This window comes from Ceratotherium simum, chromosome 6, assembly GCF_057802395.1.
Source record: "Ceratotherium simum simum isolate JZ-2026a chromosome 6, ASM5780239v1, whole genome shotgun sequence".
NCBI classification, from domain to species: domain Eukaryota; kingdom Metazoa; phylum Chordata; class Mammalia; order Perissodactyla; family Rhinocerotidae; genus Ceratotherium; species Ceratotherium simum.
Window position 1 is genome coordinate 59,716,109 of NC_141905.1, and position 15,351 is coordinate 59,731,459.

The 15,351-nt window shown below is 39.2% G+C and overlaps 1 protein-coding gene across 2 annotated transcripts in view; it reads right to left on the bottom strand.

Moving 5' to 3' along the window:
• Positions 1 to 15,351, bottom strand: part of HPSE2 (heparanase 2 (inactive)) — a 710,163-nt gene that overhangs the window by 427,310 nt on the left and 267,502 nt on the right. The gene's annotated exons all lie outside the window — the stretch shown is intronic.

Consider the following 15,351-nt stretch of genomic DNA (forward strand, 5'->3'; position numbering starts at 1 on the left):
AGAAATGTAGCTGGTCCTTAGGATTTTCCAGAAATTACACAACGGCCCAGTGTTTAACAGCTCTCACAGTCAGACATTTTATTCTTAATGACTTATCCACCTCCTTTGGGTCATACGTTCCATTCTAACTTCCAGAACATCTTTTACTAACATTTCATGTAATTGAATTAAATTAGATTAAACTTCCCATAAAAACCGGATTGAACTAAAAATAGTGAAAACTCTATCCATAAGAATTTTGTTTTGAACCAAGTGAATTCTCAACTTAAATAATCATAGTCTCCTCTTTGAGCCCCAGGGGCACAAGCAATGCAGGCAGACAACATAGCCTTCTCTGGAGTACAGTGTTCATCCACTTCTCAGGAGAATTTGCCTTTCCTGCTACAAGCAGCTTCATCCAGCTGCCATGAGAGTATTTAGATGACACTGCCTCAAAGTCAACACACAAGAATTCTAGTCAAGGGAGGCAGTCTGGCATCATAGTTAAGTGCATAGGCTCTATACTCCTAACACACTTGAGTCTAAATCCTGGCTCTGTGAGGTACTCAAACTGGGTGACCCTAGGCAAGGTTTTTCCTCTCTGATCCTCAGTTCCCTCTTCTGTAAACTGATTATAATAATAGTACCTATCTTGTGCGCTTGTTGTGAGGATTAAGTGGGTCAAGGCAGCTTGAGCATTTAGCACAGTTCCTGGCACACACTGAGTACTCAGTAACTGGAAATTACTATTATTTATGTCATTGTTGTCAGTGGGAACATCTGCTTTGGGAGAGGACGGGGTTGCTCTCCACATCAGAGAAGCCAGTGACCATATATAGTGATCTAGCCTCCTTTTAGACTAGAAAGCGGAGAAGCTATGTAAGTGGCCACACATTAAGGCTCAGCCTTCACTCACAGCAGCAAAGGGGAAGCTGGCCTCTCTCTGAATAAGGGGCAGACAGCTGGAGAGGGCCAAGAGAGGGATTACCAGAAGATTACGATGGTCAGGGGAAAGCTGAAATAACTATTTTAACAGACAATTTGTGCTCCAATTACCATCTAAACGTTCATGGTAAATAAGGATCCATAAAAACACATCTGTAAAACCCCAACTTTAGTGACTGGGGCTTTGCATGGTTCATTAGTACATACTCCTTTGCCCAACTGTGACATCACTTATCAGGACAGACCTTCTCTTTTCAAAGTCTATTCTTTAGCAGTTGGAGCCAATGTCCTGTGAGGAAATTTTCTGAAATCAGTGCAGTCACAGACCTTCTCCCATGGGTGCAGGAGAACATAATTAAGGGAATATTTTCCATGATGTTCTGTCACCTACCCTCATGCTCCTCTTTTAAGGTAAGGGTTGGTAACTATAAATTAGTAGGTGACAATTCGTGGGGAAAGATTCATGTGCTAGATGCAAGTGATCAGCTGTAACGAAAAGGCTAAATCTAGGACCCCTTTGACATTCCCAGAGATTCTGTGAGCTGATTAATATCCTTTAATAAATTCCCTTATGCTTAACCTAGCTAGAGTGGGTTCTGTAGTTTCAACTATGAATCCAAATGGATAAAGAAATCTAGATAATGTCCTATCCAGATTTTGGTATTATAGAGACAAGGGATCAAGTCCCAGCTCTGCCATTTACTGTGCCTGTTACTCTGAACAAGCCACTCAGTCTCTGGATCTCCATTTCCTCATTAGTATATGCAGAAATAATAATAGCATCTTCTTTGTAGGGTATTTGAAGATTAACAGAGATAATGTATGTCATTATCGTGTTCTTAGCACAGTGCTTGGTACATAGTTTGTGCTCATATAAAGTGCTAACTATTATGATTATCAAGAATGACAAGATAGGGTACTCTATCTACTTCTTTGTAACCCATCCTCACTCCTTAGTGAAAGGTAGGGTGTCTGAGAGCCTGACAAATTGAAGTTAAGCTACAAAAGGCCACCAGGCTAAGCAAAAGAGGTGTGCTTGTCTTTGCCTTAGAGGTGTTCCACTCCGAAACACAGAAAAAATGGACACAAAGAGAAAGGATTCTCACAATCATTGAGCACAAACATGGCAGCAACATGAAATTGACACACTACAAGAAGGGAATGGGCAAGAAAAGAGGGGAAGGAGGAAGAACAACTGAAAGACTTCTGAGCACCTATCTGAATCTTATTCTGTGAAAGGAAAGGAAAACTAAAGTGAACAGAAATCATTTGCCCCCTCCTCAGGGTTCTTAGTGCATCCATCACTGACAAAGAGTAAGATTATCTGTTTCTGGTGATGAAATATACCAGCACAACAACAATGTTACATTGTAATCCTACTTGATATATTACAAATAAAATTCTAGGAAGAAGAGTGGGAGAATTAAATCTATATAATGAAAAATAAGGTTGAGTTTAAGAATAGAATTAAGGAATTTACTCTATGTCTATGTGCCCAGGTAGGCACTGGAAATACAGATGCAAATAATACATACATGTAGTCTTCAGTTAACTCAGATTCTAGGGGCAGACAATATATAAGCAGTTAATAACAAGCCCTACAATCAAGCTACTGATTACACTGGCTGCTCCTAGTTGAATGGTTTTCCTCCTAGATAGGCATATGGTTAACTCCTCAACCTATCCAAATCTTTACTCAAATGTCACTGTCTCAATTAAGCATACTCTGACCATTCTAAAATCATACCTACTCCCTGCAAATCTAGAATTCCCAATAATCCTTACCCTGCTTTATAGCATTAATTAATTAATTTTGTTTAATTATAGAATTAATTAATTTAAATTAAACTTTTTATTGAGATAATTATAGATTCACATGCAGTTGAGAGGAATAATACAGGGAGATCCCATGTACCCTTTACCCAGTTTCCTCCAATGGTAACATTTTTCAAAACTTCAGTACATTATCACAACCAGTATATGGGCATTGATAATCAAGATACAGAACATTTCCATCATCACAAGCATCCTTTATATTCTCCTTGTATAGCCACACATACTTCCCTCCTATGCCAACCCCCTACTCTCCCAATTTAACCCCTGGCAACCACTAATCCAATCTGTTCTCCATTTCTACAATTTTGTAACTTCAAGAATGATACATAAATGGAATCATTCAATATGTAACCTTTGGGGATTAGCTTTTTTTCATTCAGCATAATTATCTGGAGATTCATCCCAGTTGTTGTGTGTTACCAGTAGTCCGTTCATTTCTGTTGCTGAGTAGTAGTCCATGGTTTGAATGCACTACTGTTTGTTCAACCATTAACCCACTGAAGGACATCTAGGATGTTTCTCATTTGGGGCTATAACAAATAAGTTACTATCAATTACGTGTGAACATGTTTTTATTTCTCTCAGGATAATGTCTAGTAGTGCAATTGCTGGGTTAAGTGGTGGTAGCATGTTTAGTATTTTTAAGAAACTGCCAAAGTGTTTTCCAGAGTGACTGTGCCATTTTATATTCTTACCAGCAATGTATGTTTCTTCACGTCCTTACCAGCATTTGTTGTCACTATTTTTAATTTTAGCCAATCTGATGGGTGCGTAATGATCTCACTGTGGTTTCAATTTGCATTTTCCTACTGGCTAACGGTATTGAACATCTTTTCATGTGCTTATTTGCCGTCTGTATGTCCTCTTCAAGTGAAGTATCTGGCATGTCTTTTGTTAGTTTTCTAACTGGATTGTTTAGTTTTTTACTGTTGAGTTTTGAGAGTTCTTTATATATTCTATTTTATGAGATATGTGATTCACAAATTATTTTCGCCCAGTCCGCAGCTTGTCTTTTTATCCTCTTAAGAGGGCCTTTCAGAGAGCAAACTTTTAATTTTGATGAACTCCAATGTACTAATTTTTCTTTTTATGGATTGTGCTTTTGGTGTCAAGTCTAAGAATTGTTGGCCTAGCTCTAGATCCTGAAGATTTTCTCCTATTTTGTTTTCTGGAAAGTTCATAGTTTTATGATTCGTATTTTAAGTCTATAATCCATTTTAAGTATACATATATACTTAATGTATATACATATATATATATTTTGCTCATTGAAGCATTTCTATCATGGTTACTTTAAAATCTTTGTCAGATAATTCTAACATTTCTTTTATCTCAGAGTTGTCATCTACAATGAACTGAATGTTTGTTCAGTTCATTGAACAAAATACTTATGTTGAAATCCTAACCCCCAATGCCAATATATAGATATACAATACTGGCATTATTTTTAATGCTAAGTTTTTAGTTGTACTTAGCAAGAGGAATAGAGAAAAGTACATCTACTCTATCTTTCTGGAAATGGAAGTAGGCTACATTACCTTTTAAAATACTATATTTATTCAGTGATAATGTTTATTATTGATTGTCTGTCTTCCTCTGCTAGAAAGCAAGCCTCAAAGGGCAGGCTTTTTGCCTGGCAATAGTAGTTTGTTCAATGAATTTATGAAGCCATAAAATGACAGCTCTCAGAAAAGAAATAGTAAAAACTCTGATTTTTTTTTTTTTTTTTTTTTTTTTTGGTGAGGAAGATCATCCCTGAGCTAACATCCATGCCAATCCTCCTCTTTTTGCTGAGGAAGACTGGCCCTGGGCTAACATCTGTGCCTATCTTCCTCCACTTTATATGGGACGCCGCCACAGCATGGCCTGACAAGTGGTGCACCGGTGTGCGCCCGGGATCGGAACCCGGGCTGCCAGCAGCAGAGCACACGCACTTAACCGCTACGCCATGGGTCTGCCCAGAACTCTGATTTTTCAATTGATTCTGAGCCAGTGGGAGGAGGTTTGAAAGTGAATAGGAAGAATGAAGAAAAGGTCTAAATAAGAATTAAAGGTAGAAAACAAAATTAAAATAAAATGTGATCAGAGAGTAGTGAAACATGTAAAGTACACAGAGCCGTACTGAAGGTAGGAGATGTAATACAGCTAGGATTGCCCACTCATGGAGATAGATCCTGATTTAGTGTACCCCGTGATCAGCACGCACTGCATGAAGCATGAGAAAAAGGAGGCATGATTCATAGTAGCTTTTTAGGTAATGGAAAAGTCTTCACCAACCTATTTGCCTAAATACCTTCTCTTTGCCTTCCCTGCCAATCAACCAATGTCCCCAGAGTTGACAACGATGGTCGTGACAACAAAACGTCAACATGTCTTCAAGGCACCATTAAATCTGAGACATGCTTTTTCCACCAAGCCCACAAGGAGAAAAAAAAAAGGCAGTTATTAAGACACATTAACTGAAAGTTATAATACATTTTCTCCCTTACTCATCCTTATTCTTTCCATGACACTGAAAACCAAACCCCAAACTCTAAATTAAAAAAAGAAAGCCAATTAGACATACAAGCAACCTTTTGTTTACACAGTTACCACCAAATCTCATATTTCTACCACAAACCCACCCTACCTTTGAGTCCCTGGCCCCTGACACTCTCTAGCAGCCATCAACATCCTGCCACATTCCTATTAATACTCATAGTACATTGAACGTGCCCTTGTAAACACACATAGCAGACATAAAGTTCCAGAAACATACACCACTGTCATCATGCCAGGCAAAGGAACAGAGAAAATGGAAGCTTCAATGACAGTGCACACTGCAGACCCTATAATCTTCCATTTTCCGTTTGTTTACAACCTATAGCAAAGTAAGGCTTTCTTTGATGAGGGTTGGAATACTAGCTCTATGCTTGATAAAATAAAATCTAAAAAGCTCTAGACTTCAGATGCCTTGTCTATAAAATGGAAAAAGGAGGAAGGAGGCAAACAAGATGATATCTAAGGTATCCTGGGCCCTATTGATCCAAGATACTACATACTAAAAGTTTCTTCCTTCTGAACAAAGGGAGGACAAGACCAGCTTTGTGAAGAAGTATTCAGGTTGAATGGCTGCTGAAGACAGAGGGTAGTTGCCAGAAGAATCTTCAATAATCAAAAATTGAGAGAGTACAGATAAGAGGATTGTTCTGGGGTGACCCAGAATTGTTTAATGTCCCTAATGGAGAAAAAATAAGACTACATATTTGTATTTGTTTGTATTTGCATAAAGAAAGTCTAGAACAAAGGTTGGCAAACTACTGCCAGCACAAAATCAGCCTGTTTTAATACAACTCACAAGCTAAGGATGTTTTTTTTTCTTTTTTTAATGGCTGAAAAAAATCAAAAGAAGAATATTTCATGACACAGAAAAATTTTCTTTTAATTCAAATTTCAGTGTCCATAAATAAAGTTTTATTGGCACACAGCCATGTTCTCCTGTTTATTATTGTTTATAGGTGCTTTCATGCTACAACAACAAAGCTAAGTAGTTGCAACAGAGATTGTATGGCCCATAAAGCCTAAAATATTTACTATCTGACTCAATAAAAAATATTTTCCAACCTCTGCTCTAAATTAATATACAAGAAACTTTTAACAATGGTTACCTATGAGAAGAGAGAAGGATGAGGGCAAGAACTTGTATTGAATATCTTTTTATTATATTATTTTGATTTTTGGACTACATGAATGTATTCCACATTAAAATAGCTTTTAAAATAAATTTTAATTGTTTCTGCACCTCCTTGCCAAAGAGCACTCCTGTACTCGTGTGGTAGCCAGCCTCCAAGATGGATGCCCACCTCCTGGTATTCACGCCCTTGTATAGTCCCTTCCTTCACTGTACCAGGAATGTTTGTGTGACAAATAATTTGTGGCAGATGGTATGTCACTTCCAAGACTGGGTTATAAAAGACAATGGCTTTTCTTTCCCTGTCCCTGTTTCTCTTTCTCTTCTCTGTCTCCCAGCTCACTAGCTCTGGGTAAAACCAGCTGCTGTGTCATGAGGACATTCAAGCAACCTATGGGAAGTTCCATGTGGTGAGGAACTGAAGCCTCTGACCAACAGCCAGTAAGGAACTGAGGCCTGTCAACACCATGTGAAAGAGTTTATAAATGGATCCTCCCCATGTAGAGCCTTCAGATAAGACTGCAGCCACAGCCAATATCTTGACTGAAACCTCATGAGAGACCTTAAACCAGAACCACCCAGCTAAGCAGCTCCCAGATTCCTTCCCCATAGAAACTGAGATGATAAATGTTTGTAGTTTAAAGCACTTAGTTCTGGGGTAGTCTGTTACACAGTAATAGATAACTAATAAAACCATCATCTTTCGCTTTCTAAGAGAGAAAGAATTGGGATAGTGTTGAGGACCAAAATCTCAGACTGGGAGCAGTGAGGGGTACAGGGAAGGCCTCTCATACTGAGAGGCCAAATAGATACAAGAACAAGAATCCAGATCAGTTTGGATGGCAAAAGTTGAAAGTAGGGAATGAGCTCAGGAGTGATTGACAGGAGTCCATTTATGTCAAGTGTTCAAGGAGAAAACGTATTAAAGGACTTGTCTAGGAAGCAGCAGAGGCAGAGAGCAGTAGGGCAGGAAGGAGGCAGAGAAAGCTTTGCTGGACTAGGATCCAAGAGACTAGCACTTCCTAAACCAATAGTGTTTCTATTTAGCTATGAGATCCTGGACAAGCTTCTTGGTCTCTTTGGGGATTCAGTTTTCTTATCGAAAAAGGAGAGTTGAATAGGATGTCTATAAACTCTACCATTGGAGTATTCTCTTTGCACAATGCTAGAGCCAGTAGCACTGCCTTGGGCAACTTATAATTTATACTGTTTCAGTGGTCTTGAGGGACAGAGGTATTGGCAGGGCATCTTCTCAGCTTGGAAGGCAACGCCATTCATGCATTTGCATTTAACATTTATTCAATAGTTGTTTACTGAGTATTTCTTCTGTTCCAGACATAATGTGCTAGGCTTTAAGGGTGAGAATGGATTACACAGGTCAATGAGACACAATACCATTCCTCAGGAAACCCATAACTCACTCATTGTACCTAGTCTAACACTATCACAATACCTGTCTTTTGGCTTAAGTAGAAAGGTTCCTCTTTCCTCATCTGTCCCTGAAATCCTTAGTTAGCTTCAAGTTTCTTCATCCCTGACCTTTTTAAGCTCACACATCTATTCTTTTATCTTCTCCATAGTGCTGACTTTGGAAGGAAAGGGCACCTGGAGAGCCAAGGACCTTCCTGAGCACTATTAATTTTAATAACTGGGGGGACCATTATTTCCCTTTTAATGGACATTACACGTCTATTAATGGAGCCTAAGATTGCTTAGATTGTTTTGCTGTCACATCACAATGGTTGCTCAATCAACTGCAAATTCACTTAGGTGCAAATTCGTCATTTTAGCTACAAGATATATGACATGGAAGCCTTTGTAAATTGATTGCTGAAATCAATATATCCTTTGTGTACAGAATTCTCCAATACATCAAGCCACTAACTGCACCCTAAAAGGAAGCAAATTTACTTTGGCAGGGTTTCTTGTTAGTGAACACAAGTTGGCTCTTACTGATCACCACTTTTTATTCTAAATGTTCACAAAGCATAGGCTTTATAATTCTCTACATTGTTTTTACATATATTGGAACATATAAATCACTCTATTGTTTCTGGAATTCACTCCTTTTCCCTTAAGAAAAATGACCTTTTGCTCACATTTGATCTTCTGATAGCTTTCCCTACTTATCACATTTATAGATGACACAGAAATATTCTCTCATTGCTTTCCTGCTTCACCGTCTTAAACGTAAAACTGTCAATCAAACAAGAATTCATAAGATGTCCAGCCTTGGGCTGACACTAGCTTCCAGCAGCCATCAAGATAGTTAAGTTGCTCACAATACCTATAATTTGCTGTGTTCAGCTGTGTAATCTATATCAGGAAATCATTATCCATACCCTCTCTCTGGTCAGACTGTCTGTACACAGTCGATATCAGACAATCAAATAATTTTTTATTTGAAAGGAACTTTAGGAATCCTCTAGAAACTGAGGCTCAGGAGAGTAAAGGCATAGTCTGAGGTCACAGAGCTGGGCACATACAGAAGTCAAAGTTCCTGATACAGAAGGCATCTTACATTGCAACACAAGCTCTCCCCCTCCCCACAATTTTCAAGTGCACATAACTTTCCCTCTCCTTTTATGCTCAGCCAAATGCTCTTTCCATGTTAAAGTTTGCTTACTTCCATGAAGCCCATTCTTTGACACATTCACTCATACAACAAGTATTTATTGAAGACTTAGCCAGTAGTGTAACTACCTATTTGTGAACAACTTTATGCTAGTACAATCTATCTTTAATCCAGTGTACTACTAAGAATTTACAATGTGACATTATATATAACAGCCAAAAATAAATTAAATTATATTAAATTAAATTGTAAAATCCAGCCAATAAAGGGGAAGTGCAGCATAAATTATGCTCTATCAACATAACATAATAATATATAGCCATTACATTATTATTCTGATTGCTACCTAGAAAGATGGAAAATGTTTATTATGTAATATTAAAAGCTGGATAGAAAGTATAGGTAAATACAATTATAACTCTGTAGATGTTTTTGGGATGTGAAAGAGGCCTGGAAAGGAATATGCATTAAGTAAATGAGATTGTAGGTAATTATTTTCCCTCCTCAAAGTTTTTTTTAATCTTATATTGATTGTTTTCAATGTCAAAATCCTTTTTAGAGAAAATTTAATGGTACCTAAAGAAAGACAATTAGATAATACTAATCTCTTGTTTTACATTTACCATTCACATTGTATTTTATTTTGCCCAATCCTCAAAATTGGTTAGTGATGAAGCTAAAGCACAGACCACAGTCTCTATTTTCACATATACAGATGAGACTGTACCTTTCACACTCATAGAAAAAATAACAACAACAATAATATAAACCAAGTACTTTAGAAGAATTTTTTTTTCTAACTCTCATAATAATCCTTCAAAAAAATGGTGTAATGCTCCCCACATACATTCTAACCAGGTAGTTTTCTTGAGGGTTGCCAAATACAGGCCTCTGCCTTTTCCCACAGTGAATGTAACCCAAGGTGGGCCAATCAGTCTTTGCTTGGCATTTATTAGATTAGAGCTTGGGAAAGAAATTCAGTCCCTCTCAGATGGCAAGACTGTGTCAGAGACGTAAGAAACGGGAGCTGCTGGTAACCAAGTTTCCAGCCATGTGAAAGAAGCCAGTCTAAGGAAATGAAGCCAACAAGAAAGTAGTAGAATTTATAGATGGAAAGGGACAGTTCTTATGACACTGCAGTCCCTGGGGCAGTAATCCCCGAGCCTCAATTGCACCCCTTTCTGGTTACCTCAATCAGTAATTTCTTCTTTTATTGTTTGCCTAAGTTAGTCTGAGTTGGGTTTCTGATACTTGAAATAAAAAGATCATGCCTAATATAGCAGATGTTATTCCCATTTTACACATAGGATACCTAAGGTTCAGAAAAATTAAGTAAAATTACAAAGTCAGTAAGTTTGGGCCTTGAAGCATATATCTTTTCTATAAAGACAAGCTGCAGCCCATGGAAGAAAAAAAAAGCAGCTAAAAGAAAAAGGCATAAAAAGGGAAAACACAAAACAAAAAAGCAGACGCATGGTAAATGGGAAAAAAATGCTATAAAAATACCAGTACACACACACACACATATGGTAACAGCATCTATGCCTAGTTGAAACTGAAAAAAGACTGAGTGTTTCCATATTAAGCTAGAAAACAGAACTCTTGAGACTCTTTAGTAACAGTTGATTTTATCTTAGTGTTTCCTTTTTTCTTTTTTATGTCTATGGAATCCAGGAGCAGCTTAACCGGGTCTTCTGCCTCAGGGTTTCTCACTTGGGCCTCTCCAAGAGCATATCACAACATAGCAGCTTGCTTTATCAGAACAGGCAAGCAAGAAGACAAAGGAGAGTGCCAGAAAGAGAGACAGAGTGTTAGAAAGATTAAAGCCACAGTCTTTTTTAACCTAGTCATGAAGTGACATCGCATATGTTTTCTCATATTTTATTCTTCAGAAGCAAGTCACTAGGTCCAGCCCACGCTCAAGGATTACCCAAGGGCACAAATATTAGGAGGTGGGGATCACTGGGAGCCATATCAGAAGCTGCATACCACTCTAGTGGTACCTGAAATGATGATGCATCTCATAATGGATAAAGTCTTAGATTCACTGAAACACAGTATGAGGTACTCAGTAAATATTTGTCAAATGATTAAAATGAATGAAAAAGATAAAATGATACAGCTTTTTTCACAGAATCAATTATAATTTTCCTGCTATGTTATCAATATTTCCAAATGTTTCTGACCATCTCTGTGGCTGTACCAAGATCTCTAAAACTGATTTTCTAAAAGCAGACAATCACAGAGGCAATACAATTAATCTGGCCTTTCAATAGGATGTTATATGATGGCAGAATGTACCAGTGCCTTTTTTTCAATGCAATATTGACATGTGCTCACTCAATAAACAAATAAACATTTCCATCTCAAAGAACTCGTTCAAGAGAATAAGCAATTCAAATGATAAGTCATGAGCTGACAACATGCTCCCTCTTCCAAAAACCACATAGTACCATTGTGATTTTTAGTCCATTGAGAAGTGGTAAGCATTTTTTTCCCCTTTACATCTTCTAACTATTGGCATCACTGTTTACATATGCACTAGCCTCAATCTAGCTTTCTGTGCCACCTTTTATCAGAGACTACAATGAAGGAAATTTCCTTTGAAAGCTATCTAAGCCGGGCCTCTAAGAACAAGTGTCAAGAAGTGGTGGTTAGCCCTTTCCGCATTCTACTAGCTTAACTAGAGAAGGAAGAGGAGTGCAAGATGAGGGAGAAGGTGAAAGAGCCATTTATAAGCATGAGGAGACAAATACCAGCTCCTTTTCTTTTTCAAACCAAAAGCACACTGCAATAACCGTGTATGGACAACAACAGCATGATTGCAGGGCCGGCCCTGTGGCTTAGCGGTTAAGTGCGCGCGCTCTGCTGCTGGCGGCCTGGGTTCAGATCCTGGGCGCGCACCGTCGCACCGCTTCTCCGGCCATGCTGAGGCCGCGTCCCACATGCAGCAACTAGAAGGATGTGCAACTGACATACAGCTATCTACTGGGGCTTTGGGGGAAAAAAATAAATGAATAAATAAAATTATTAAAAAAAAAAAACAACAACAGTATGATTGCAGAAATATTACAGCTCTGGCTCCAACGGAGAAGAGAAACAAAGTACTTTTATCCTTATTGGTACCATTAAGATAGGCTGATCATTCTTACAGAGCTGTTCTATTTTGTTTTTGTTTTTTTTTTCCAAGAAAATATGTCTTTGTGAAGAAACGACAAAGTCGGCATATGTGATACGTGGAGCCTTTGGACTAGATGTTCTTCCAAGGAAGTCTCCCTCCTTTGCATGCAAGAAAAGGGTCTGCTTTGGAGAAGCACCAGGGATGTGACAAAAAAAAATAATACATGAGGTATAATATTTGGCCACATTGTGCACAGGGCTAGAAGGAAAGATGCAAAAAAGCCTAGTGTAGCTGACTTCAAAAGGCTTAAGAAGACAGATAAACTGAGTGTGCAGGAAAACATGACAGTAGCTTTATTGGAAAACAGGAATTTTGAAGATGTTTTGAAAGACTTGGTGTCTATGAGGGTCTCTTCATCACACAGAAATCCTGCATGCTGTTTTCATACATGTAAGCTTCCTGAGGGCAGGTACAGAGCATTATTTCTCTGTGTATTTCCAAGTATAGTGTCCTTTACAGGAGGTGCTTAGTAAATAATAATAAAGCCAACATTTATGGAGTACTTAGATAACCAGATTCTCTGCTATAAGCTTAACATAAATTACCCAACTGAATCCCCACATCCCTTTGAATAGTCATTATAATAAACCCCATCTTACAGATGTGGCAGTGAAGGCTTGGAAAGGTAAAATCACTTGCCCAACTTCATATAGCTATAATCTGTGGAGCCAAGATTCAAGCCCAGGTAGCTGATGCCAAAGCCTTAACCACTCTTAACCCTACACAGAATGATTGCTGACTTGAATTGCCGTTCTTACTTACAGAGGGGAATGATGAGTGTGACCTCTTCCTGACTCCATTTTACAGGATTTTGTTTTTCATATATTATGGACAGAAAAAAACAATCTACTCTCAGAGGTGGGATCCCTTTCACAAGTGAGGTGCTAAGCAGGTCACCTCTTTTTTCTGTGTCCCACGGCCCCCATGTGTGTGAAAAGAGGATGGTCTAGAAAGCCACGGGCTATTGAGGAAGGATTACTTGCTCAAAAGGATTAGTGTGTGTGTGAGAGTGTGTGTGTGTGTGTGTGTGTGTGTAGTTGAGCAAAAAACAGGCCAGGATTGGGGGTGGGGTGGGAAAGGAGTGAGAGATGGGCTGTACAAACCTCACTTTAAAATGGCAAATCTCTCCTCGCTCAGGTTAAACTTGTCAGCCGTTCACAACTCACTGTGAATTACTTTGATCAGTTTGCTTTCCTTTTAGGGACTTAAAAAATTCCTGCTGCTCTGGCCAAAGAAAATGGCCAGCCACTGAGGACAAAGGCTCTGATGATAAAGTAGTAGTATTCATCAGCTGGGGCTGCCGTAACAAAATACCATAGACTGGGTGGCTTACACAACAGAATTTATTTTCTCACGGTTCTGGAGGCTAGAAGTCCAATATCAGGGGGCCAGTATGGTTGGGTTCTGGTGAGAGCTCTCTTCCTGGCTTGTAGGTGGCCTCCTTCTCACTGTGTCTTCACAAGGCCTTTCTTTGGTGCATGTACATGGAGAGAGAGAGAGAGAGAGAGAGAGAGAAACATCTCTTCCCTCTTCCTCTTCTTATAAGGCCACCAATTCTATAGGATTAGGACCCCACCCTTATGACCTCATTTAACCTTAATTACCTCTTAAAAGCCCTATCTCCAAATATAGTCACAGTGCAGGGTAAGAGTTTCAACATATAACTTTGGCAGGACACAACTGAGTCCACAGCAGTAGTGATCATAAGCTATCACAAAGAATAATGACTCATGATACCCAACCCACATTTTCTCTTCCCCCTACTTCTGCCAGAGCCCCAAATAAGTCCAGGGGACTATTATATAGTTGGAAAAAAGATGCCAAAGGCTCCCGGTTGGCAAGGGGGATATCTCTTACATAAGAGAACTGGGCTTCCTTCTGGAAGCTGGGTTGACCCGGCAGTTCTGAGACGCCCAATGAGAAAAAGGTTTCAGTTGTAAGATGCCAGCAGGAGCTAGAATTCATTTGGCCCTTGCCTTGGTATAGAGACCTTGGGATAGGAGTCTTCACACATGACTGGAACCTTGCTGACTTGGTCTTATCCCATATGGACATATCAAATCCAGTTCTGCTACTGTTCCCTGCTGTCCAACACAGCAGGGATATGGACAGACTCAGCCATCTCACTGCACCAAACTGTGCTCACACTGCCTGGGTCTGGTCCCTTCTACCCCCAACCAGATCTGTACACTGTGGGATGCTGTATTATTCACCCAGCCCTCCTTGAATTTGTGGGCCCACTTGGTTCAGAGCAAAAGGACACAGTTCCACATTGAGAGAGTAGAAGGAATGGACTATTTAGGAGCTTGAGGAATTGGGAGAAATGGGTAAGACTTATCTTGATGATACATGGCAACTAGAGAGTGGCACAAGAGGCATTGTGGAGGCAGTATAACATGGCCATGTAACAGTGCAACTGGTTAAGAACACAGGCTTTGGAGCCCAAAAGACCTGAGTCCTCATCTCAGCTCAGCCCAATTGGTGCCTATGCAACGTTGAACACTTTACTTAACTCCTCTAAGCCTCAGCTTCTTCATCTGTAAACTGGGAATAAAATTCCCAAATTCACATGGTTTTGCCCAGGATTAAAAAGGTAACGTAGGGGCCGGCCCCATGGCCGAGTGGTTAAATTTCCACGCACTCCACTTCAGTGGCCCGGGTTCGCGGGTTCAGATCCCAAGCATAGACCTACTCCACTCATCAGCCATGCTGTGGAGGCATCCCACGTACAAAAAAGAGGAAGATTGGCACAGATGTTAGCTCAGGGTGAATCTTCCTCAAGCAAAAAAAGAAGAAAAAAAACAGGAAGATTGCCAATGGATGTTAGCTTAGGGTGAATCTTCCTCAACAACAACAAAAAAAAGAGTGAAAAAAAGATAATGTAAGCAAAGTGCTGAGTACAGTGTCAAATCTATAATAAGCACGCAACAAAGCATAGTCATTATTATTAATAAGGAACACAGAGTAGGAAGAAAAGACCACTAAGAGTTTAGAGAGGTCTACGGGCAGTAAAGTGGGAAGGCCTAAAAATCTTCATTCCCTTTTCCACTCTGTTGGGAGCTCTAGAGGCACCAAATGTATCACTAAAAATCTTCTTGATTTACTGCTACTCATGATAGCAAGATATCAAGGTTTCCTCAAAAATGACAACACGAACAGCATTAG